The sequence below is a fragment of the Thermobia domestica genome, chromosome 1 (genome assembly GCF_964235325.1).
Source record: "Thermobia domestica chromosome 1, izTheDome1.hap1.1, whole genome shotgun sequence".
Lineage (NCBI taxonomy): Eukaryota > Metazoa > Arthropoda > Insecta > Zygentoma > Lepismatidae > Thermobia > Thermobia domestica.
The window spans coordinates 66,935,926-66,960,251 of NC_137454.1; the positions used below are offsets into that span (position 1 = coordinate 66,935,926).

General features: G+C 35.0%; 1 long non-coding RNA gene across 1 annotated transcript; it reads left to right on the forward strand.

Moving 5' to 3' along the window:
* Nucleotides 1-492: 492 nt before the first annotated feature.
* LOC145666112 (uncharacterized) lies at nt 493-20,077 on the forward strand. Its single transcript, XR_014127691.1, has 3 exons — nt 493-589; nt 6,554-6,643; nt 19,909-20,077. It is a non-coding gene; the product is annotated as an uncharacterized LOC145666112 (long non-coding RNA).
* Nucleotides 20,078-24,326: the final 4,249 nt, after the last annotated feature.

The following is a 24,326-nucleotide window of genomic DNA, read 5'->3' on the forward strand; positions in this document are numbered from 1 at the left end:
TGACGGAAACAAACATCTCTGTATTTTATCATGTCGGGCACAATAATAAGAACCGCAAAAAATAATAATAAGAAGAAAGTAAAGTTTCGAATTAATGAAGTTGATAATACTTATCTACAGCAAAATGTATTACGATATACAATGAACCTAAACACTTTCTTAAATGCACTTTACGTGACAAGTACTGAGATACTTTTAGCCTTAGTTTATCTCGAAATTCTTGTGAAAATTTAGTAATATTTGGGGAACAGAGATTACTTTAAAATATGATTCCTTCACTCCTATGTTACTTAACTAATTTAAAGATGAAATTGCAATAACAAATCCTTATTTCCCATGTAATAGAAAGTACAACAATAAACTGCAATAATCCAGAAGATCGCGATGGATTTATTTTCATTGATTATCGTCAATTTTCCCATAAAATTCCAAAATATTTGTTTTGTTTTAAGCGTTGGACTCAAAATATTTGTTTATGTGCTTCTGATTAGTTTTGTAAATGTTTCGTCTCTTTCTGCAGGCAAAACGAACTGGGATAATCCTTCACAAATATGCTACACGATGGCTGGATGCCGAAACGAAGGAAGAGGTAAGTACGTACTTTATCCAGGAAAGAGAAAATATTTGGTATAATTAAATCAGGTGAATCAAGTAAGAGGTAAGAATATTCTCTCGCGTACTACTAACCTTGAACTAATAGATTTTTATTTATTTAATTTTTAGTATATAGGCATTATGTGAGTTCAATAATTTATCATAGTAATATGCCAATTCCCTGCATCTTCTCTCATATCTGTTTGCCATAAAATTATTCAGCTAATCACTGACAGTTCCGTTAGTTAAACATCCTTCGTCCATACGAAAGGATGTTTCGCCTGCTTTTAGCTTGCGTAGTAGTGGCTCAATTCCGGAATAATTTAAAAATTAAAACTCATACTTTGTATCTCATATATTGCAAATTAATAATCATCAGATAACTATCTTAAACCAGATAAGCTACTCTCCCATCTCATGATCTGACTCGGACTGAAGTACCTACAATTTCTCAAATACTGTCGTCACTGGTAGTGAAGTGTGGAAGGATGAATCGATACTGTCATAGACTAGTTGACTTGCAGTAGCTAAGTACATCGACAGTTATTATAGAAATCTGATATCGTTCTATGATAAGTGTTAGATTTCTCGTGGTACCTAGGTAGAAAACTGATTGAATGATTATAGTAATTATATTTCAAGAAACATTTCCTTGGATGCGTATCTTTTACAACAAAATTTCCTTTACTTGTAAGGCTTCCGTATAATGATATATTAGTGTGCATATATACTCCATGTGTGTAGTTTTGCATTCAGATTTTAATTATTAAATGTCTTAAAATGTTCTACACAAAACGTTCATTCAAAATTCATCTTACTTTAGTTTCCTATAAATATTATATTAGCTTTGATTCGAATATTTTTGTTGGGTATACTAAAGCCAATTGATTTCATGTTGTCATGTCAGTGGCACACTACGATAGATAGTTTAATTGTCTTACGTAGCTCCATCTGGTGTATGAGTACTTTCAACAATCTATCTTTAGAAAAATGTCTCAAAGATTGTGGTCCGTTTGTTCCTTAATCTATTTTGTTGTAATGTTTAACTTACATTTTTGCTGCGATAATGAGACTTAAGATTGTAGCCTACTGATTTCGTCTATTAAATTTATTGCACTGATTCATATCATCATCATTGTAGATATTCTGTGATTATTAGTAGATCACTTTTTGCAAACTGAAAAAAACTTTCATGAACCACGATCTTCAGTGAAGTTTTTCGTTTTGTACACATTTTCTGTTGTTCTAATACCTTCCATCAACTGTAGCCGTTTGCGATTCCTATTGCTTTTTTCCTTTCACCGCACTTTCTTCCACGTCCCTAGTGATACAGTTCCTCCTTATCCAATATCTCAACTAGTATTCGTTAGTTTTTTCTTTTACATTTAATATTGTTCTTTTTTTCCTACACTATTTGTAGCATTTTCTTATTCAATTTCTGTTCTACCCAGCTACTTTTCTCTGGTATTCTGCACACTCACATTTCGGAGGTAACCAGACTTTTCTTGTCTCTTATGTCTAATGTCCATAGAATATTCTTCTCATTTTGTCCCTAAAACAAAAGGTCGGTTATGTTTATATTGAACATATTTTGCAATATAAAAGGAAATTATTGTTATACCGGGTGGCCCATTTTAATCTTTCCACGGAAATATCTCAAAAACGGTTGAACATAAATGAGCCAAACAAAAACTTAAATAGGAAATACAATGGGGTAAATCGAATGGTAATGTCATGGTGCCTCCCAGAGCCGCTCTTCATAAGGGCCCGGGGCCCTACTTTAAATAGAAACATGGGTCGAGTGATACCTCGCTCCATAGATCTTTAATAGCTAAAAAGTATTAAAGCAAAAGATTTTTCATATTGGTCACCGTATTCAAAATGGCCGCCAAGATATGTTGCCTGTATCACATAAAAGTCCAGTACCACTAATATGAAAACGGTTGAACATAAATCAACAAAACAAAAACTCAAACAGGAAATGCTATGTTACAAATCAAATGGTGTTGTCGCGGTGCCCTCTAAGGCCGCCCTTCATGGGGACCCATGGCCCAACTTTAAAATTTGAAATAGAAATATGGGGCGAGTGATACCTTATTTGTTAGAACTTTAAAAACTAAAAAAGCGTTGAAGCAAAGGATTTTTCATATCGATCACCGTATTCAAGATGGCCGCTAAGGTATGTATCCTGTATCACATAAAACGTCCAGTACCACTAATATGAAAACGGTTGAACATAAATGAACCAAACAAAAACTCAAATAGAAAATGTCATGGAGCACATCGAATGGTATACTCGCGGTGCCCCTCATCGCACCCTTCATGGGGACCCAGAGTCCAACTTCAACATTGTAAGTTGAAACATGGGGTGATTGATACCCTGTTTGACATATCTTTAAAAACTAAAGAGTGCTGTTGCAAAAGATTGTTCATATTTGTCACCGTTTCCAAAATGACCACCGAGACATGTTACCTGTATCAGATAAAACGTTCAGTACCATTAACATGAAAACAATTAAAGATAAATGAACAGAACGAAAATTCGAATAGGAAATCACAGACGGTATTTATCATTCCATGGCTCGAGAATGTTGCAACAGACGAAAAGATGATTAGAGTGAGAGTGCTATAATGAAAAGGAGAAAATCTAATTCCTAGAAAATTATCACTCCAACGTCCCTTTGTAAGTGAGTGAAGCGGGAAGGAACAGTGAAATTGCAAATGAAAACCTTAGTTCTTGCAAATTGTATCTACGCAAAAATATATATATATATATATATATATATATATATATATATATATATATATATATATATATGAAATGTGCTTTTATAAAAGATAGATATCTCTGTAATGGGAAAAATGTAGGTGAAATTCTAGGCAATGATTTGATGTAAAAATGAATCAACTGTAATACGTAGAAAACTTGTCGAGCAATGCAATTGTAGAACAATGTGTACAAACGTTGGTTTTGTTCAACAGTCGTCTGCACGATACTGGTTCGATTCTTCTCCTACCATGTCTCCTTGCATGTGATAGAAATGAACTTCACTGAGAAGTTGTCCACGCTTAAATTCCGAATAACTTTCAGCGGTAATTTCAGTTGTGATAATAACGAAACGATTCATACTAATGCAGATGCCTCCTAAACATCTTGCACGCATTGCGTTAATTATCAGGGGCGAAAGGGCGGGTAAATTGTAGGAAAGTTCCATTAATATATTATTAAAGCCTTTGCTTCTCATTTCAGTTGCTTCTTTCTTCCCACCCAATCACACTTTGCAATATAAGTGGTGATAAACTTGCAAGTGAATTACACCTTATTTTTATTCATTACAGTTCCAGTCACTTGTACACCCAAGTGTTTCAGACAAACAATACCTATTGCAAGTAAACGTGAGGTTCTCATTTGAGATTTTACCATTCATTCCCGCTTCACCCAATTAAGGAGGGAGATCAGAAAGATAATATTCTAAGAATTAGATTTCCTCTTTTGCACCATGTCACTTTTACTTTAACAATCTTTTTCTCCATTGCATCTCGAGCCGTGGAATCATAAATATCATCTGTGATTTCCCGTACGAGTTTTATTCTATTCATTTGTCTCCAACCGGTACTGGACTTTTATGCAATAGAGGCAACATATCTTGCAGCCATTTTGAATACGATGACCCATATGAAAAATCTTTTCCTTTAACGCTTTTTAGCTTTTAAAGATCTATCGAACGAGTTATAATTCGACCCATCTTTCCATTTAAAATGTTAAACTTGGGCCCCATGAAGAGCGGCCTTGGGGGACACCGAAATATCACCATTCGATTTGCCCCGTGGTATTTCCTATTTGAGTTTTTGTTTGGTTCATTTACTTTCAATCGTTTTAAAGATATTTTCGTGGAAAGATTAAAATCGGCCACCCTTTATAGTCCGTAAAATAACCTAAGTTCTATAAAAATAGAACCATACCATTTATTTTGGTATAATGGAATAGAGAGGTTGTTCAGTCTACATTTGGCTAATTTCGACTTAATTAAAAATTTAGAAGAATCCATGGCGCCAGGTCCGTAAGTGCTCGATGTGTTTCCCTGCCTTCCTAACAATAGCCCGACAGCGTAATTCCCACTGTAATAGGCTTCTCTGAAGAACTGGGAGGGGAATCTTGTCCCATTCTCTTTGCACAGCTTTCCAAACTCCTTCCACAGTTGTCACACGCCGTTTTCCCAAAGCCCGCTTCAGCAATCCAAATCCAAAATAATCCATAGGACTTGCATCTGGAGATTTAACAGGTACTTCATTGAAAGGTATCAACTGTGTACCACTTGCCTCCTCCATCTCCCTGTAGAATGCGAGGGACGATCGTGAGGTATGTGATGAGGCGTTGTCCATGTGAATGCGCACCAGATTGGCGTCATTTCCGTACATTGTTGGAATCTCATGCTCGTAGATCGGCCTCATGATCTGCTCCTGAATATACTGCGAATTTATTTTGCAGTTCTTCGCCACCCTACGAATCTTCAGTTTACCTCGGTAACAGTAGCCAGTAACGACCATGAACCCTTTTGGGAAGGATTCTTTACAGACACGGACTCATCTTCTGAAGTTCTTGGCGCCTTTCTCTCGGTACATGATGGCTCTCGGTTTGCCGCAGTCGGAAAGGTAAATCCATGCTTCATCGAGCGTTACGACGCACATCCACCTTTGTTTTGCCAGATGCCGTTCGTACAGCTTCCGGGTGTTACATTTTCGTTCCTTTTGGTGGGCATCCGTGAGAAGACTTTTTCCAGCTTGAGTTCATGGAGTTACGTCCGGCTCACAGTCCCCAAAGACACGTCATGACGATTAGTCATACACCTTTGTGTTGGCGGATTTTCTTGCATTGCCATTTTGCGAAGTTTCCTCTGCATGGTGGAGGTGGCCTTGGTGCATCCCCACTTCCTAGGCAACTTCGTTGGTGATCCAAATGGTGAAGCTCCGTTGCCCTTGTACTTTTTAATAACATTTTTTCTTCCACTTAAACTGATATTGCAATCATTCTTCTTGCACTGTTTTCTAATGACAGAAACACTAAAGTGGGCGTCATAAAGAGCCGCAACATAGCCTTCCCAAAACCGGCTTAGTTTGGGCGGCATTTTGGTCACAGACCATTTTGGTCACACACTTGGAAACAAATTTAACACAACACTCACAACAATGGTCCTGTTTTGTGCGTTATTGTCGTCCGCGTGGAAAAACAACTCCGTTCCCAGGAAGCCACTGCTCAACACTGCAGGACACCACGAGTCAGGTCGGGTGAGTCCATTATGCCCGGGAGGTGGAAGGAACGAAATCGGCCAAACGTAGGCTGAACAACCTCTGTATAATAAGAATGAATATTCCTATTTATATTGATGTGACGGTATACAAAGGCTTTGGAATAAGTCCTGTTTTGGCACAAAAAGTTTTGCTTTGTATACAACCTTTGTTAGGAATAGAACTCGCATGATAGAACTTGTATGGATCCCAGTGAGTTATGACATCTCTTAATACAAAATTATGACTTTTTCATGACAAAGACACGACTATCATAGAGTAAGTACAGTATTTCGTGCAAATCTTCCGCCCTCTTAACATCATCCTAGTAGGCATTCGGTTACTCTCAGAAGATAAAGTGAAACTGAATCTTCTTTTTTTCATTTAATTGATTTCATATTTCTTTATTTTAGTATTAAGCATTGTCTAAATGTATTTTATTAACTTGAACAATGTATAATATCTCAACAATATACTGTTTTCTTCGTGAGAACATATTAATAATTTCCCCTATATTTCTTATGGGAAAAATTCCTTTGGTATATGTCCTGGTTCTGTAAGTCAAAGGATCGGGAACGGAATAAATGTTCTGAAACTATGTCCCTACGTTTCTCTATTGTTAGAATAAATATCATATAGTTGCCGATTGCCTATATTATTCTATGTTTTGCAGATTCAACTGTTCTCCATGCAACTAATGCACCAGCAGCCAAAGTTCACTGCATGTGGGTTATTTCCATTGGATTTAACTCTGCTTTATTCGGTATGTTATAGTTTTATTTCATACAGTTTGTTTAAAATGATTTAGTACAAGATCTCATAAAAAGAACAAAAAGAAAAAACGAAAAAGGTACTGTGAAGAAATTTTATCGTTTATTGCATTGTTTGGTTATTGGGGATATGTATGGTATCTATTCTCCGCAACACAGTTACTTGAAATGAAATTCTGTGGATTAGAGTAGAATATAAATTACATACGTTCCCTGCACCAATTAAAGTAGGTTCATCGCTTCGGAGTAGATAAGTAACAATTTAGTATGATGAAGCTACTAATTGTAACTTCAAACACTTAATTCTTATGTGTAATTCTTATGTCGTTCTAGAAACAACGTTGTAGCAAAATTACCACGGACTTTGTTGATTATCAATTCATTCAAATGCTCAAATATTATCGGACCATCACAGATATGCTTCACTTCTTCCCCACTGCAAAATATCACATTTTATCAACCAGATTATATGGTAATTTTTTTGATACCTAAACATGATTATGTTTTGTTTTAATCTATCTTTCACGCTCTCATTCGTACTCTAGTGCTAGAATGTGTGCCTTTGGTGAATGGTCCGAGATTCAATTCCCGGTAGGAAATTATTTAACGCTCTATAGTGGTTCAGACCACACTTTAAAAAGCAGGTCACGTCCTGCATAGCCCTGCAACTAATAGAGAACGTAAATAATCAATCAATATAGCTCCTTTTGTTTCTTTTCTATTAACCTTTTCACTTACCTTAAATTTTCTACTAACTTCACTTTCCTACCGTCTTCTTCTCCTTTAAAATTGTGTTTAGTGAAACGTTAAAAATTAGACTATATTACTTTTATTTCTGATTCAGTTTATTTTATATAAATTCATGAACTGATTATTTGCGTGTCTGCCAAGACAATGGAACTAGTTATACCATTACAAAATGTGATTGGTACTTCTGTAAGCTCAAAAGGAGTTATATAAACTACTAAATTTCATTAAATTTATGTATCGCACTAACTGAAAAATTCTAAAAATTCTGAAAGAAAAATGACTAATTATTAGGTATTTACAAAATCCTGCAATACCTGGAAAGAAAAATGCATTTTTATCAATTATATACGATACATTGTTGAATATGCGTTATTAAAGTGTTTGAAGTTACAATTAATTGTTCAAAAGTATTGCTTAGCAATAAGAAACTCCTTAAATGCTATTATTACTCAAGATTAACTAAGTAGTAAGTAGTAGAACTATTATTTAGTAAGTAGTAAAAATGAGTAAGTGTTAAAAGTTAATTAACTTTTCTCTCTTTTATTATTATTGACAAAATCCGAAAAACACGCTGTACATTTCGAAGAACACTATATTTTACAAACATAATTTTATGATTAAGGACCAATGCAAATGTAAGAGAAATGTACACTCCGCATCAAAAAAATTGCGACAGCTAACGCCGTGCAGTTAGGCCACCCAATATACACCTGCTTATCCCATAATCGTGTCAGGTAAAGAGATCCCCTCTCTCTCCTTTCTTCTCTCCTATACTAAAATTAGCTGACAACATGAGCTCAATTCTTATTTCAAACTACACATGTATTAATTTCGACAAAATGATATAACAAAACCGAGACGAAACAAGATTCATAAGTTGATGTAGGAAGAAACTGAAACACACACAATGAAAAATTGAAACCAATGGATGTCTATTACACAGAGATTCAGAAATGAGGCAGAGAGAGAGAGAAGAAGAGAGAAGAAGAAAAAGAAAAGGGAGAACAGATAAAACTGTGAAATTCAAACGTAGTAAGAAAAAACTAACATTATAAAGTTCCGTTTCCAGAAATCCAACAGTAATATAGAAATAACGTTTGTTTTTACATATTTTTTCAGAACTATTCGAATATATAGAAGATGCTTTAAACATTAATTATGTCCTTTTCATAATGGATTGCATACTCAATTTCAAGTAGAACTGTAGATCTCTGAGATACATCTAGGATAATGTCAACAGTTTAACAGTTTAACACACATGCTTTGTTTCCGCGTGGCTCGATTGCAAATTCGGTAGTGTTCATTGAAAGTACTGTTCCAAAACACATTTTAATAACCCCAGTAAATAGCGTTGGTCATATCCTCTATTTCAGACTACTAATGCAAACTGAACAAAAAAAGAAAAAAAACAGAAACGAAACTAAAGGAAAAGAAAAGAGAAAGAGTTCTATTCTACTGCTAAATTTCTACCAGAAATACCCTATATTAAAAGTCCAAAGTCTGTCGTAATGAAAAGTTACAAATGTTGGAAAGCAAAAGTTTATGTTCCTCATAGATGTAGCATATTTCAAATTTCAACGAGAAAAAACATATTGAATTATAGGATGGGAGCAAATTTTGTGTCGAACAAGTATAAATAAAATTTTGTTTTCAAATAACCAAAGAGGTTACCATTTTCTAGTCTTTTCCGAAGGTTTATCTGTTCCAAACATCCAGCATTGATTTCATCTCTTCCGCATATAACGTAATTTGCACAGATAGAATTAACACGTTAAGAGCTCAAACGGATCATTGTGTCAGTCGGATGATGTTGGTTAGGTTATAGACCACCACTAAGTAAAGGATTCAAATCCATAGTGACCCGGTAATTCGTCTGACTCCGTAACCCAGAGGATAAAAAAGAGATTTTACTTGTTCCCTTGCATTTAAACAGTATTTTCGTCAGAGATGACCAGGACTGGAGATGTTATCCCCAGAGCACGAAAAACACGACGCCGAAGTTAACAGTTAACAAGATTTTCCAGACCAGATATATCGAGCTCTTGTTTTAACTTTGGAATATGAAGTGCGTGTGTGTGAAAGAGGGAGAAAGGGGAGAATGAAGGATGCAAAGACAGGATAGAGAAACATCAAGAAAGAGAGAAAGGGGGACAAATATGAATATGAAACATACTTATCATTACAGTGTGATATAGAACGCACACGCTGTTTATTCGAACTATCGCCAGTGATGCTTTGTAAATTCTCCATCAGAAGATAAATCTCTACAGCCATTATTTTATGCGAAAAAATCATACTACCTAATGGGGAATCGAACCAAGATCTTCCATTTGGAAGTTTGACACGTTACCACTACACCACCGATTACTTTGGCCAAACTTTGTTTAACAATGGTGTAATGTTTCTTTCTGAGAACGATAACACGTAAAGTGTATAGTGCAGATCAATGATGTCTTTGATTGTCCGGTAATTCACTTGCTCTTTCCCAACCAGAATTCGTAAATCGTCTCTATTATGATACAGGTGTTTGTTTCCACATTCTTATGTATTGCTTGTCTAGTATGATAAGTCGATTCATCACAATCACTTTGCAGAAAATTTAACTTTGGCGTGAACAGGATTTGAACCTACGTTCGATAGTTGTATTATTCATAAGGGCATTACGTTACCCCTACACTACCATGCCAACTGAAATTACAAGCTAAATGTTGCTTACTTTGGCCCTGATCTTTGGAACGAACCGGCTTCTTTATGTAACGTTATTTCCAACAAAGTGCTCAACGAAATTGATTTATTCGATGTTCTAGAGAGAAATTAGTGTCCACTGATAAAAGAAAAACATACAATCGAGGAAAAGATAAAGGAATAAAACATATTTTGCAGTAATTTCGCCATGCAAGTTCAAACGTAGCACAAATAATAATAATAATAATAATAATAATAATAATAATAATAACCTGTATTATAATATTGAAAGTAACAATGTTTGTGACTCTTAATCTCTTGAACCACCCGACCGATCTCGGTCAAATTTTGAACATTGATAAGCAAGCTTTTTATCATTTCATTTTAACGGTAAAACTTAGGGGCAGGAGGAGGAGAGGAGGGTTGATATATAAAAATGAATAAAACGTAATAACTCTTGAACCACCAGACCGATCTCTATCAAACTTTCAACATAGATAAAATTTGGATCTGGAACGGATTTTTATCATTCCAGTTTGACCGTGCAACGTAGGGGCCGGAGAGAGGGAGATAAATGTAGAAAAAAAAATGAAAATGAAAGTGAATGTCTTTATGACTTCATCAATCTTGAACCACCCGACCGATCTTGATTAAATTTTCAACATAGATGAAGTTACGGCCTGAGATGGTATTTATCTATTTCCTTTGACGATATAACTTAGGGTTTGAGGGGAGGGAGGGGTTAAAAATAATAAATTAAACTTGATAACTCGTTAAACAAAGGGTCAATCACGATCAAATTTTTAACATAGGTGAGGTTGGGGCCTGAGATGATTTTTATCGCTTCACTTTCTCGGGAGAACTTGGGGAGGGGAATGGGAGAGGGAGATATATATATATATATAAAACTAAATAAAACTTAATGACTCCTGAACCACCAAACCAATCTCGATCAAATTTTCAACCTAGATGAAGTTCGAACCTGAGATGGTTTCTGTCATATCACTTTGACGGTGTAACTTAAGAGATGGTGACGGGATGAATGTTTAAAGCATCTTCTATATATTCGAATAGTTCTGAAAAAATATGTAAAAACAAACGTTATTTCTATATTATTGTTGGATTTCTGAAAACGGAACTTTATAATATTAGTTTTTTTCTTACTACGTTTGAATTTCACAGTTTTATCTGTTCTCCCTTTTCTTTTTCTTTTTCTCTCTTCTTCTCTCTCTCTCTCTCTCTCTCTCTCTCTCTCTCTGCCTCATTTCTGAATCTCTGTGTAATAGACATCCATTGGTTTCAATTTTTCATTGTGTGTGTTTCAGTTTCTCCCTACATCAACTTATGAATCTTGTTTCGTCTCGGTTTTGTTATATCATTTTGTCGAAATTAATATATGTGTAGTTTGAAATAAGAATTGAGCTCATGTTGTCAGCTAATTTTAGTATAGGAGAGAAGAAAGGAGAGAGAGGGGATCTCTTTACCTGACATGATTATGGGATAAGAAGATGTATATTGGGTGGCCTAACTGCTCGGCGTTAGCTGTCGCAATTTTTTTGATGCGGAGTGTACAAGCAAATGGAATTGCGTATCATCATTTCCGTTTACTCATAAGTATCTAAACAAGAAATTCACAAAAGAGTCAGTAGTTCAGACTAGGTCACCAAGTCAGTGAAATCTGGTTTTCGAAAACTAAGAGAAGCACTTTTTGAATTTTATTGTTAAATAAACTTTTCTTCAATTCTACATTTATAAATCCTAAGAATGACCTATAAAGAGAGAAACTGTTTTCATATTTTAAGAATTTAAAATTTCTAAACGTATTGACTCAAGCCATTTTAGAAATTAATTAATGGAAACCCAAACTTTTAATTGTTTCTTAGCTAATATTTATGTATTTATAATGTCAGTAAGCATACAACATAATTTCGTTTTATTAGTTTCACAGTTTCGTTTATGTTACTCTCTGTTTCTGTTCTCCATAAGCAAATTCTATCTTAACCGTATTTATCTATTCCTTGCACATTATTCTAAATTCCAATATTCTCATAAAATGTCCTAGCATTTTCAGTAATATTTTCTTTCATTTTTACTTTTATACACGCTAGTTGGACATTTTTTTATATATTTTTTTTAGTTAAGGAGGAAGAGACGCCCTTGTTAATGGTGAGGATCTCTGTGCAATAATGGAAAAATATGAGGAATGTGATCACCAATGAAATAAATGTCGTAGATTTCTCGTTCGTCCGGTGTCAGGTGCGTGTTGTTCATATATAGAGATACAAATATATTCAATGGTGAAAGTTTGTATTGAAAAGTGGAGTCGGTGAGAGCGTCGGAGTGAAGGATGTCTAAAAAGAGCGGATGATCTGTGTGTATGCGAGAGTTGACGTATCTAATACGTAGTTCTGCAAGATGTTCTGTAATTTTCGAAAAGGAGATATATTCATAGCTTAGCCATGTGGGATATTGTAGTTTAAGGCTAGGCTAGACGACTCACGTGTCCCTCCAGTATGCAGAGCTTGTCATAATATGAAGCAGAAGCATTGCACCAGGCCGTATGTCCATAAGTGAGGACGGGGCGGAGAAACGCCTTATAGATGTGAAGCAAGACATCCGCTTTTAGGCCCCAAGTTGTTCCAGTGATTCAATCTTTTTTAGGCTTATCTGTTAGCCTCTTCAAGTGGGTGTTCCAGGTGAACTTGGAATCGAAGACCACGCCTAGGTAAATAACAGTCGATGTAGGATGTATAAGATATCCATCTACGGTGACTCGGAAAAGAGTTGGGTTCCTGTGAATTCTCGAACGTGTGGCAAGAACACTATTGCTTGGTTTTTTCTTCGTTGATCGTTAGATGCCACTTCTTACACCAGGTGATGAAATTATTGAGTGTAGTTTGAAGAGCAGTATTAAGTTGATGTACAGTTTTGCCAAGAGCGAGGAAAGCCGTATCGTCTGCATATTGAAAAGTAAATACATTGTGCGGAGTTGGAGATATGTCGGAAGAATAAAGTATATAAAGTAAGGGGCTAAGAGCTGATCCCTGAGGAACTCCAGTAAACGGAAATATAGGCCAAGAGAGCACATTACCAACAGTGACGTAAGCAATACGATGTGTAAGAAAAGAATGAATGAGCCTCAAATAGCATATGGAAAGGTTCAGTGACTGAATTTTTTGAATTAGTCCATAATGCCAAACCTTATCAAAAGCCTTTTCTAAATCCATGAGTATAAGACATGATGGGAATGCTTTGTTATACTGGTTTGTGATTATAGTGCTAAGGCGAAGCAATTGATCATTAATTGAGAAACGTGGTCTGAAGCCTGCTTGATGAATAGGTAATATGTTGCGTGCTTCCAGATATGAATGAAGCCGGCACACGAGAATTTTTTCTAGTAGCTTACTAAACACTGAAGTAAATTGGATTGGTCTATATGAGCTGACAGAATATATAGGCTTATTTGGTTTGTAAAACATGTAGACTTTCGATACTTTCCATGCCAGTGGATAGTAACCAGTTTGTAGGATGAAATTGAAAATTGCAACAAGGAGGCCCAGTAATGATGGTGGACCTTCTTGGATATGACGGTAAGAGATGTTATCAATTCCTGGTGCTGTATTCTTTTTCCTCTTTAGTATGGTGTGATGTAAAGCAGTGGTGATAGGTGCTGTAAGAGGATGTTCCGTATCTATGACATGCTCTGTGGAGGGCTGCAGAGCAGGGATGCTGGATATGTTTATCCGTTCTGAACGTGTGGAAGCGGCAGAGAGAGTAAATACTGACTGTAACTGAGTAGCAAAGGCGTTTGCTTTATCTTGATCCGAAAACAGAGGTGTGCCATGGTCAATGAGAGGATAGGTAGTTTTGGTGTTCTTTCCAACAAGTTGATTGAAACGCTTCCAATATCGAGAAGGATGTGCATCCTCAGATAAGTTGGTACAGGTTTTAATCCAATTCCTGCGTTTATATGCATCCAAATAGTTCTTAACTGTGCGTTGCCATTGACGGTGGTGCTGAAGAGATTCACGGTTTCCTGTTCGATAATAATCGCGAAGATGTTGTCGCGCCTTCTGTGCAAGTGCGAGGTAGCTTGGAGGCAATTTCGGTTTATAAGGATGAGCTTGTTCTATTGGAATGTGATGTTGAGAGCTATATTGGATTGCAGTAGTTATAGTATTGAGACAAGAAGCGAGGTCGATATCATTGGTAGGTGGTGTTACGCTTTGAAGAGTATCCTCAATTTCTTGTCGGAATTCAGGCCAATGATCCTTATCGTATCTCAAGACGGAGCGAGGCGCAATAACAGGACGAGCTGGAAGTCCATGTATTAACGTTCGTTTAACTGGATGATGGTCACTACCAATAGAATCAAGCACCTCAAGCTGGCACTTATTTATGAGATTCAGAGATGTAATGACAACATCCGAACAATAGCCACATTTCGGTTGATTAGGACAGTTGGCTGTATTGTGGTCATTGTATATCTGACACTTTTTACAGCGAATCGGTAATGGTCCGTTAGTCTTAGGCGGTTCAACCCGATGTATTCGCTTATATATAGGTGCACCAAAACGAAGAAGGTAATCAATTGTGTCTTGTCGCTGTGACAGAACGCGGAGTAGATATGTCGGGCCATTATTATTTCTAATGCGAATGCATTTGTCAACTGAAATGCCTTCTTGTTTAAGTTCCTCCTGAATTTCTGCATCTGTTAGATCGGGTGAAACACCTTTGATCACAACTGATAGAAAAGGTGGCTTTCTAGGTGGCGGAGGCTGCTTCTGTCGTTTGTCCGTTAGTTTCGACAGTTTAGCATTCTTATCAAAGATTTCGTAAGAAGCCTTATTCCGTATAGTTATTCCAAAATTTGGATCCTTCGATATAAGAATATAGCCATTTTTGGTCTTAACTATTTGAGCTAGGGTGTCCCGTACTCGAGGAACGTACTTCATTATTTGAAGAAAGATCATTTTTGGATTGGTATATTTAACGTCGTAGTCAGTAAGAAGGAAGTGATGAAGTTCGATATTAGCTTGTGTTGAAACGAAATTTGAAGACACCGCAGTAGGGTCATGCTGTGAATCGACCTCGATATCCATTAAAGCTAGAGGTGAACGGGACCGTATACGTTTCGCAGATTGTGTAGACTCGTTAGATGGATGCCGATCTTTAGATGTGTTTGGCAAAGGCTCGTTTCCCCACGAGAAATGCCGGGTGCGAGTGGATGGTCCTCGGTATGCCGGTTGTGATAGTGAAGTGCTTGGATTAGCATGAAGCGTTTGTGGTAAGCCAGAATGTCGACCGAGATTCGATTGTCCAAGTGAGTTGCCAGAGTCCGCCATAGTGATGATGAATACTAGGGCCGAAGCTCAAATGAAGGTGAATATGAAAGAAAAGATTATGGATGAGATTCAAAAAGAAAGTTTGCCCTCCGAAAGCGAAAACTTCCGTCAACCCTCTAAGTGTTGTACGTGTGCTGTGCTCACAAATGCGTATGCTACACTTGGTCCTGGCTAGCACATTAACATACACAAGAGAGGTTAGGCTCCTTGGACTAGTATGCTAGTAGGACATTTCCACCATACGCTTTTGCGGTTAGAAATTCACATCTAAACTTGGGGTTTTAACATTTTACCAGTACAGAGAATTGTATATCTTGTTACCTATTAATAACAAGAACTTTCACAACTCATTATTATTTTACATTAATATTATTATGATTTGTTGTGATTGAATTAAGATTCATCGTTGTCTAGGCTCGTTGTTTTTGTCGTATGTCGTTTTTTTCGTAAATACTGAGTTGCCAAAGTATGTTCTTGAATGTTCTCAAGATATTTTTTTTTATAATCTATAGAAAAATATTCCTTATGGAATACATTGATTGATCATAACTTAAACTGAATTAGTTACCAGTCTTTATTGGATGTTAAGAAGTGAACAGATTTAATCAGTCTCTTTAATTATACCAAAATTAATATCACAAGATAAAAGAAAAGAGTCCTCTATATTGGGTACAACTGGATAACGCAAAACCTTTCTGTACCTTCAAAATTCATAAGCTGTCATCGATTGGATGGTATGATACCTATTTGGATTCCAATGTCCGAGGATGAGACTTTTTCATCGTAGTTTAAGATATATAAATTAATCAAGAACTGTACACATGTAGGAACGAACCAGGAAAATAGGATAATATTCCATAAACAATAGTGATTATGTAATTTTACATGTAATTTACAAAACTTCTGCCAGGTTGTTAAAAGTGCTGTTTTTGAAATTTACAGGATTCATTGATGGATGTCTTCGGGACCTTATGTGGTTCGGATCTCACATTAAGTTGTAGGTCCATTTCTCAAATAGCCTTCCTGCTGATGAGGTGGTAAACTCAAAGCTACCTACCTACCTATAAAACAATATAGTCAATGGTTCACTGTTGTTATTCTCTTCATTTTGCAGATATCATTTTCACTCAGACTGGTAACCCTATGCTTTAAGAGTCTACCTCTTACAATAATACAGTTTATCTAAGGCAGTGCTTGATGACTTTATTAAAATCAATATTCAATTATTATTATTATTATTATTATTATTATTATTATTATTATTATTATTATTATTATTATTATTATTATTATTATTATTATTGGTGGTGGTGGTGAATATCTACCAAATATCATGGAAAAGTACACCTATCATTTGATTCGTTTTCTGTGCTCACAAATTATTGCGAACGCTATCAATTTTTATAACCAGAATTAGTGAAGCCTTCATCCTGCAAGGATGACTAAAACATGGAAACGTCTAACCAAACATATTACTTTCACAAGTATGACTTAGGATAACCTTGGATTTAAGTACAACTTTCAGTCTCCTCAGAATGGATAAATACTTTTAATATATGGTTTCAAGGGAACATTCTACCCTAACTCCTATAAGTTATTTGCCATTTATCTTTACGACAATGGAGGTGGATAGTGCACTCGTGCATTTGTCACTGATCTCAAGAAATCAATTATATTTAGATTGGACGATTGTGGAGGCCATTGTACATGTGCATTTCATCTTCCTCCTTAGAAAACCAATCATGGGCGATGTAGGAGGTGTGAGCAGATATTTTGTCATCTTGGTTAACAACATCACCATTGAGTATCAAAATTTGAGCAATTGGATGATCCTAGTAGCTCGCAATGGTCACATACTCATTGACAATGACTCAACCTTGTACGGTAATGATTGATTCGACAGAATGTCATGATTTGGCTGCCAAAAGCATCACCAAATCCCAGCTTTGCTTTGTACAATATTAAGGTTGACTCATCCGATCAAAAGATCTGATCAACAGACTTTATGACTTTGTCAACACTGTCTCATCTCATTAGCATTTCTATCACTAATGAGTGAATGTAGAATACCAGCTCGTCCATAAATACAGTGCTTGTGGAGATCCCTTTCCACCAGTCTATTACTGAAAGGTTTTGTGAACACAGCATTCACTTCAACAGACATTTTTACAATCATAATATTCTTAGATTTTGTCATAACCATATGAATCACTAATTTGAGAAACGTCATAAGTCATGCAAACTATATTTTACAAGAGAGGCGAAAAACGTTACACACAGAGTTATAATTATTTAAAGTGACTGCGCTCACGTCCGCATATAACGGCCATGTAGGCCGACTATCGCTGCTGTTGAAACAGCTGTTATGTCGAGAAATAAGTGTACCCAAAAATATTAAATATGTTTGTCTTATGACATTTCCCAACCCAACAGGATCAGGAGAATATTAGCATAAGTTAGGTTAGGTTAGGGTAGAATATGTTAAGTTAGTTTAGGTACAAATTTTCGAAACATTGCTATAAAAAGGAAATCCATGGTATATTTCACGAGTATTGTACAAAATACCACACATACATGTATAAAATATTAAATTAAAGCATCTCTATGGTATACGTGTAATGTTGCAGATTAGTTATTATCTCGAAAACATACACGTTCAGTCGTCTCCAACAAGATCTTGACACACTGGATGTTCTGCAGCACCTCTGTTAAACGTTGGCCACTCCAAAATGTATTGATAAAAGTCCTGATACTCTGCTGGTATGTACTGTAATATTTTTTGAACAATAAGCTTTTCAGCCGCCGTTTTTTTCTTTTTTCTTTTTTTCTTTTTTTTTCTTTTTTTTTTTTGGTCATTTTCGTCTAAGTGAGGGCTCTTCAGTTTCACTTTCAATTCCTTATACATTTTAAATGTATCAGCTTGTGGCCTGCCAAACAAAAGGTTGAAATTTTCTTTGAAGAATTTGTTATAGAATTCATACTTCGCTTTGATATCGGAAAATTTTTACATGAATAGAGCATGCATTGTTCGAACATTGGGTATTACATCTAAATATTTTCGCTGCCTATCGAAATAATACACTACCTTCGTTGGGAATGCATTTATATATTCCGTATATAAATATATTCATAAATGTCCTACCTAAACACTTGCAGTGGTGCTGCATTGCATTCGTATTTTGACCGTGTTTGCCTTTTGGAATTTCACCTTTATCCAACAGCTCAGCCAGCCTTCTTACTCGTCTCTTGCTTTGCTCTAGTCTTGCTTTCTTACAGATATCGACTCATTCATTTCTTAAAAATATTCATTTCTTAGTCCTTTCTTTCGTGGATTCGGCCAAGCGTCTCTCCGTTATTTTATTACTTGAGGGTCACATATCTTCAGAAACAACATACCACAAACACACTAGACATTCTGGCACGCACTAGCTATCTACTGACATACACGAAACCAATACGATGTGCTTTATTGTTCGTGTCTGCGCAGTCGCATTGTCTCTCGCACTCATCTGCCTCCTGGTGCTCCAGACCTATATTAATTTTGTTCCCAGTGGATTTGTCCGGGTCAGCCATTGAGTTGAGAAATGTCGTAAGTCAATGACTTGTGCGTTTCTCAACTCACGAACAATTGTTACAGGTCGATACTGCACGAATTACTAGCGCGACTTCTGTCATTTCTCAACCCAACGGTGTAGCTACCCTCCAAGAATTAAAGCTCATTTTCGGCAAGTGGGTGACTTATAATGTTTCTCAAATCATAAGTCTTCATAATCATGATCATAATCATCATAGTCATCATAATCATAATCAGTAAAATCATAATCATGATTCATATGCAATGTCACCTTGCCCCTATGACTCAACACAAATTTCCTTTTACGCTGGTTTTCCGCAGATGTAGGTTTTCTTTTTCCTTTTCTAGACCTAGTATGTGCGGTAGTCTTCGATACTGTGCCTCAAGATACACCAACCACTTCCGGCACGTTTTTTTGGATATACTCATCAAATGGTCACAGCAATTAGACCTCGTGCGAATAATGTTAGCTCTGACGTTATTCACTGACAACTGTACAGAAGTCTATCTCGACTACAAGTAAAGTTTGCTATATGTTGAAGAGATTGTACTGGTAGTCGATGTGGGTTAAAACTGTAGGACCACATACAAATTCCGCTATAATAAAAATTTGAAATCACTAATGCATTTCACTAGATATTTCCATATTTTTGTCCATCCACTCTGTGTGTGTTACACTACAGTGGATAATTACAAATTTGTGGGATGATTACAACTTTCCGTAGCTATGTAAAATAAATGAAGCTTGTTAAATAGTGTTTCAAGTGAAAAGTTTTTTACTTTGTTCGTTCTTCCTATATACGTGTTCAAATAGTCTTACCCCACATTCAAAACTTAAAGTTGAACTACTACTAGCATCACAAATTTGAATATTCTATTTATTCTTGTTCTTTCACTTTTACAGATAGCTGGTGCGGTTACCACATATTTCGTGATCCTTATCCAGCTCCATCCTGTAGTTCCTGGAAATCAACAGGAAATTTCATCAGAAGCTGAACTGTTTGCAATCAATAATTTTACAGAGGAAGAACATAATACCATAATAATAGACAATGGTATTTGATTCAATTCAGGATCATGCAAAATTGGAAACAAAACAATGAATATTGTTGACATAATTTCTGCAATCCGTAGAACAAATATTAGTAGTTTTCATAGTGTTTTGTAAAAGTTTTTCGATTTAGTGGATACAAGAAACAATTTTCGAGTTGCTTAATGATGAAAATATGTTCACAATATGTACAATCAAATTTAGAAAAAAAACTTTAACATCTACATCTTTCTATGACCTCTGGATCTTTATCCTTACCATCTTGCTGCTGTGGTGAAGAGGCGAATTTGTCGTTCTTTTCAAATAATTCATGCAAACATAGCCGCTATAATATTTTTCCATGTTTAGTTTACGATATTTCAATTGAAGCAAATTCGACTAAAACACTCATTTGCTCTAGTAAATTAGTTTTCAATACGATATATTACTGTGTTTGAATTAGTGAAGCAACCTGGAAACCAAGCTTTCCGAAGAACGAATCTCAGAGTTCTAAATTTCATAAAACAACTTGTTCCACCTTAAAAATCAAATAATTTTTCTACCCTAAGCTTATTTTTAAAATGAAATTGTGATAGAGGTAGGATTAAGAGTTTAAAAGGTACGTTCAGGTATAGGTAAGAGAAAACGACAAATAGGTTCAATAAGAGACCTAATTTTAATAATTTTGAGCCCATAACTCTTAACATGTGTGCAGGTTAAAAGAAATACAATATTTTTTTAAAAAAAAAGACTACAAATTCAATGTAAGAATAGGTTGATCCTAATGTCTTCATGAAGCAAAATTCCCTTTAAATTGGATAGGAAAATATCAAATTTGACACTAATGTTAATCTAATAAATGTAATATGCAATGAACAAGATTGCTTCGTTGGTGTCTGTAGAATAGATGAACATTTCTTCATAGATATTACATACAAGGAAAAACTTTATACTTAGGAGTAGGTGTTTTTGAGAACACTCCTTACTATAAAGAAAAAGTGAATGAATTCTTTTCTTTAAAATAGTTACGAGCACAACAGAGAAAAACAAGTAAGTAAAAGAACATAAACCACCCATCAATATTGTAAACCTCCGAATAGACTAACTATAAAATTCTACTTGAAAACATACATAAGAACGTTAAAAAATCCGGAATACTTATAAAAGAGTCAAATTAAGAATATAAAAATAGGTAAAAAAAATGGAAACAAACAAAAATCGATGAAGTTAACTGAACCGACAGTATGATATTGATAGCATTATATCCAGTTTTATATAGTTCATAACACATTCTATTAAGGAAATTTGTTAAAGTAACAAGTGTACCACGATTTATAAAACCAAATAAAATGAAAAACTATCATTTTAAATATTTTTATTTGAATTTGATATAAACAAATATATAATGGTAACAAATAACTGATCGAATTTTAATTATTAGTATGTGGAATATATTACTCTAATTAATCAATAATCAATAACTAATAATTTCGACGACTGAATCATGTTAAATGTGTTTAGAAACTATTTTAAATAAGCCAAAAAGAAAGGAACGGCATTTTGGAATGTTGGTTTTTTGTACTCACTGTTTCTGTATCACTTGCATTAGAAAATGGCGCGCTGGCATATGACGTGAATATTTTTATCAGAAGATAAAATTTTGCCCTTTTTTTATTAAACACCCTTTCTGTCAAGTACATCTTGCTTACTCGTAGATGGCCAAAGACTAAAGAAAGAGAAAGCCAAAATCATAAACAAATTTAAAACCTGGGCCAGAAAAATGAGGTGCCTGTACTTCAAGTTAAATCGAAACTTTCAAAAACGAATGCTTCTTTTGCCATGTGTTTTCCAATGGAGAGGAAACAAAGATGAGACCTCCGATTTCAATTGAAGAATCATACAACGCCCCTTGCGACTTGATTTCTCATTTGATACTAAAAAGATAAATAAACTACTGTTTTCTCTAAATGAACGATCATTCTAGTGTTCTTAAGACCTTTAAATGTGTCATTTGCTGTATTTTTTGATTTAAAAATTTATTTGTTGCATATTGCTTTTTAGTTATTGATTCTGCTTCAATATGGTCGTAAATAACCCAATAAAAAATAAGTCTGACACTTAAACAAGTAACGAAAAATTCTATACATTATTCCAATTGTTTTCAAACTGTTATTATTAAAATCCTGAATATTTAAATAGTATATTGGTACTGTATAATATACCAATATATTTTCACTAATATCTATTGTAATCAATATATTGAACGTAATATACGTTTCACGTATATTATGAAACGTTTTTTTTTTTTTTTGTGTATATTTATACACTTAAGCAGATAGAGTTGTTATTGGAGTTAAGAATCATCAGTCAATTGTATATATTAACCATAGCTTAATTTAAACTAGTAATATTATTTAACAAACTATAATATTGTGTGATAAACCATTAAGGAAGTTAAAACTGATTCATGTCTTCCGAAGCAACTGCACCATTTCAGTTGTCCAATGACATAAGTTTCACGTATTTCATGAGCATACTAGTTCATTAATTCATTAAAATATGTAAATTCCTTAAACTCATGGGGTAAATTGCTCTCCCTGCCTCTCCAAAGGATGTCTCTGTTCTGAAGACGATATTGTATTTTATTGATAAAGAAATATGTGTAGACAGATTATCCATTGGATTGTAATTGCAGTAAAGAGTTAATGTATATTATGTTTATATGCTTCTGTGGCAAAGGTTCAATACATAGTAACTTTTAAAAAATAAGTTATTTTAAAGTGATATTACAATTATTTGCTGACTTCTAAACTATGCTGTGAATAGTTGTCGGAAATTTTATAGAACGACTTTGTCCGTCCGTCCTACTGTCGACATGTACATGTCGACACGGGGCAAAATCGACTATAGATATCGAGAAGCGGTTTTTTGCAATCGATTTAGCGTCCCAAGAATAGGTTCCACCTCCTCCGTTAACCCTCTATATAAACTTGGAGTACTTCAAATTAACTATTTCCTGTTTCAAAATTTATCACCATAGATCGAAAACACTAACAGGTTCAAATTAAAGATTTCAAGCTTCAGCCTTTATCGTCATTGTACAAAACCGTAAGGCATAGCGAGTAGTGACTTTTTGGTGCAGATTTGGTGCACTCCAGGAACAGGTTTTACTTGATCTTATTAACCTATTGCAAAGAGCAATTATAGATGTAGGCCCCTACTTCCAGTTTGAGTATTGAATATTGAATATTGAGTCAAATCAAGTCGATTCACACATGAAATAAAACTTACTTGTTATTCATTTATAGGAGTTCAACATACTAGTGCAGATATTAAGTTTAGCATCTCCATGTCCATCCGTTTATGTATATCGTTTTAGGAGTCGAGATGGTGAAAGATGCCCCGATATAAAACAAATAACATAATGATTCAAAAACAAAAACAAAACACTTATGATGGAAACTAGTTTTCTTTATAGTGCTATAGGCCCATATGTTTACAAAGTTCAGCAAAACAAAATTCACTTTTATTTATATATTTTGTTACTACTGTCAGAAACCTAGGATAAGTCATATTTTGAAAAAGCGAGTTATACAGTATATGCACATATACGTATATGCAGAGTGAAGGACTGTTAGTGATCCGCAAAATTCTAACAGATATGTTTATATAGATTTTATTACGATTTAATTATCAATTCTTAAACCATGAGACTATAACGCTAAAACGGAAAGGCAGCAAATGTTATAGTAGAGAACGTAAGTGGATTTGTATTCATATACGGAGATCTCAATGCACAAAGGATTCAAATCCACTATTGATCATTTCGGTTATTTAATACTTAACATCTCTATCTGATTCTCTAAAAGCCTTAACAGATTAATGTCCAGATACTGTAAATAACTCTTATAATGTATAAAACGGTGTTCATTTTGCATGTATTTAAACCAAGCGTACAAACTTTATATCTCATTTTGGCACAACTTAGGTAATTTGACTTGACTCCCTTGTGTTATAAACGTCCAATATGTGCATATGAGTGAATGTGTATGACACTCAGCTTTGCTTTTTAAACGGAAATTGGTCAAAAATAACACAATGTATTCACCCTTAATAAATTAAGAAACATGTTCTGCTATAACTGTCATAAACTATTTATGATTTTCATTGTGTTTATGTACGCTTTGAAACTTAGGTGTTACTTGTATTGTTTGGGACTCAGATCGGATAAGGACAAACCACTGCGTTTACTACCATTCTAAAGTTCAAGCATGACTTGATGTTTCTGCTGT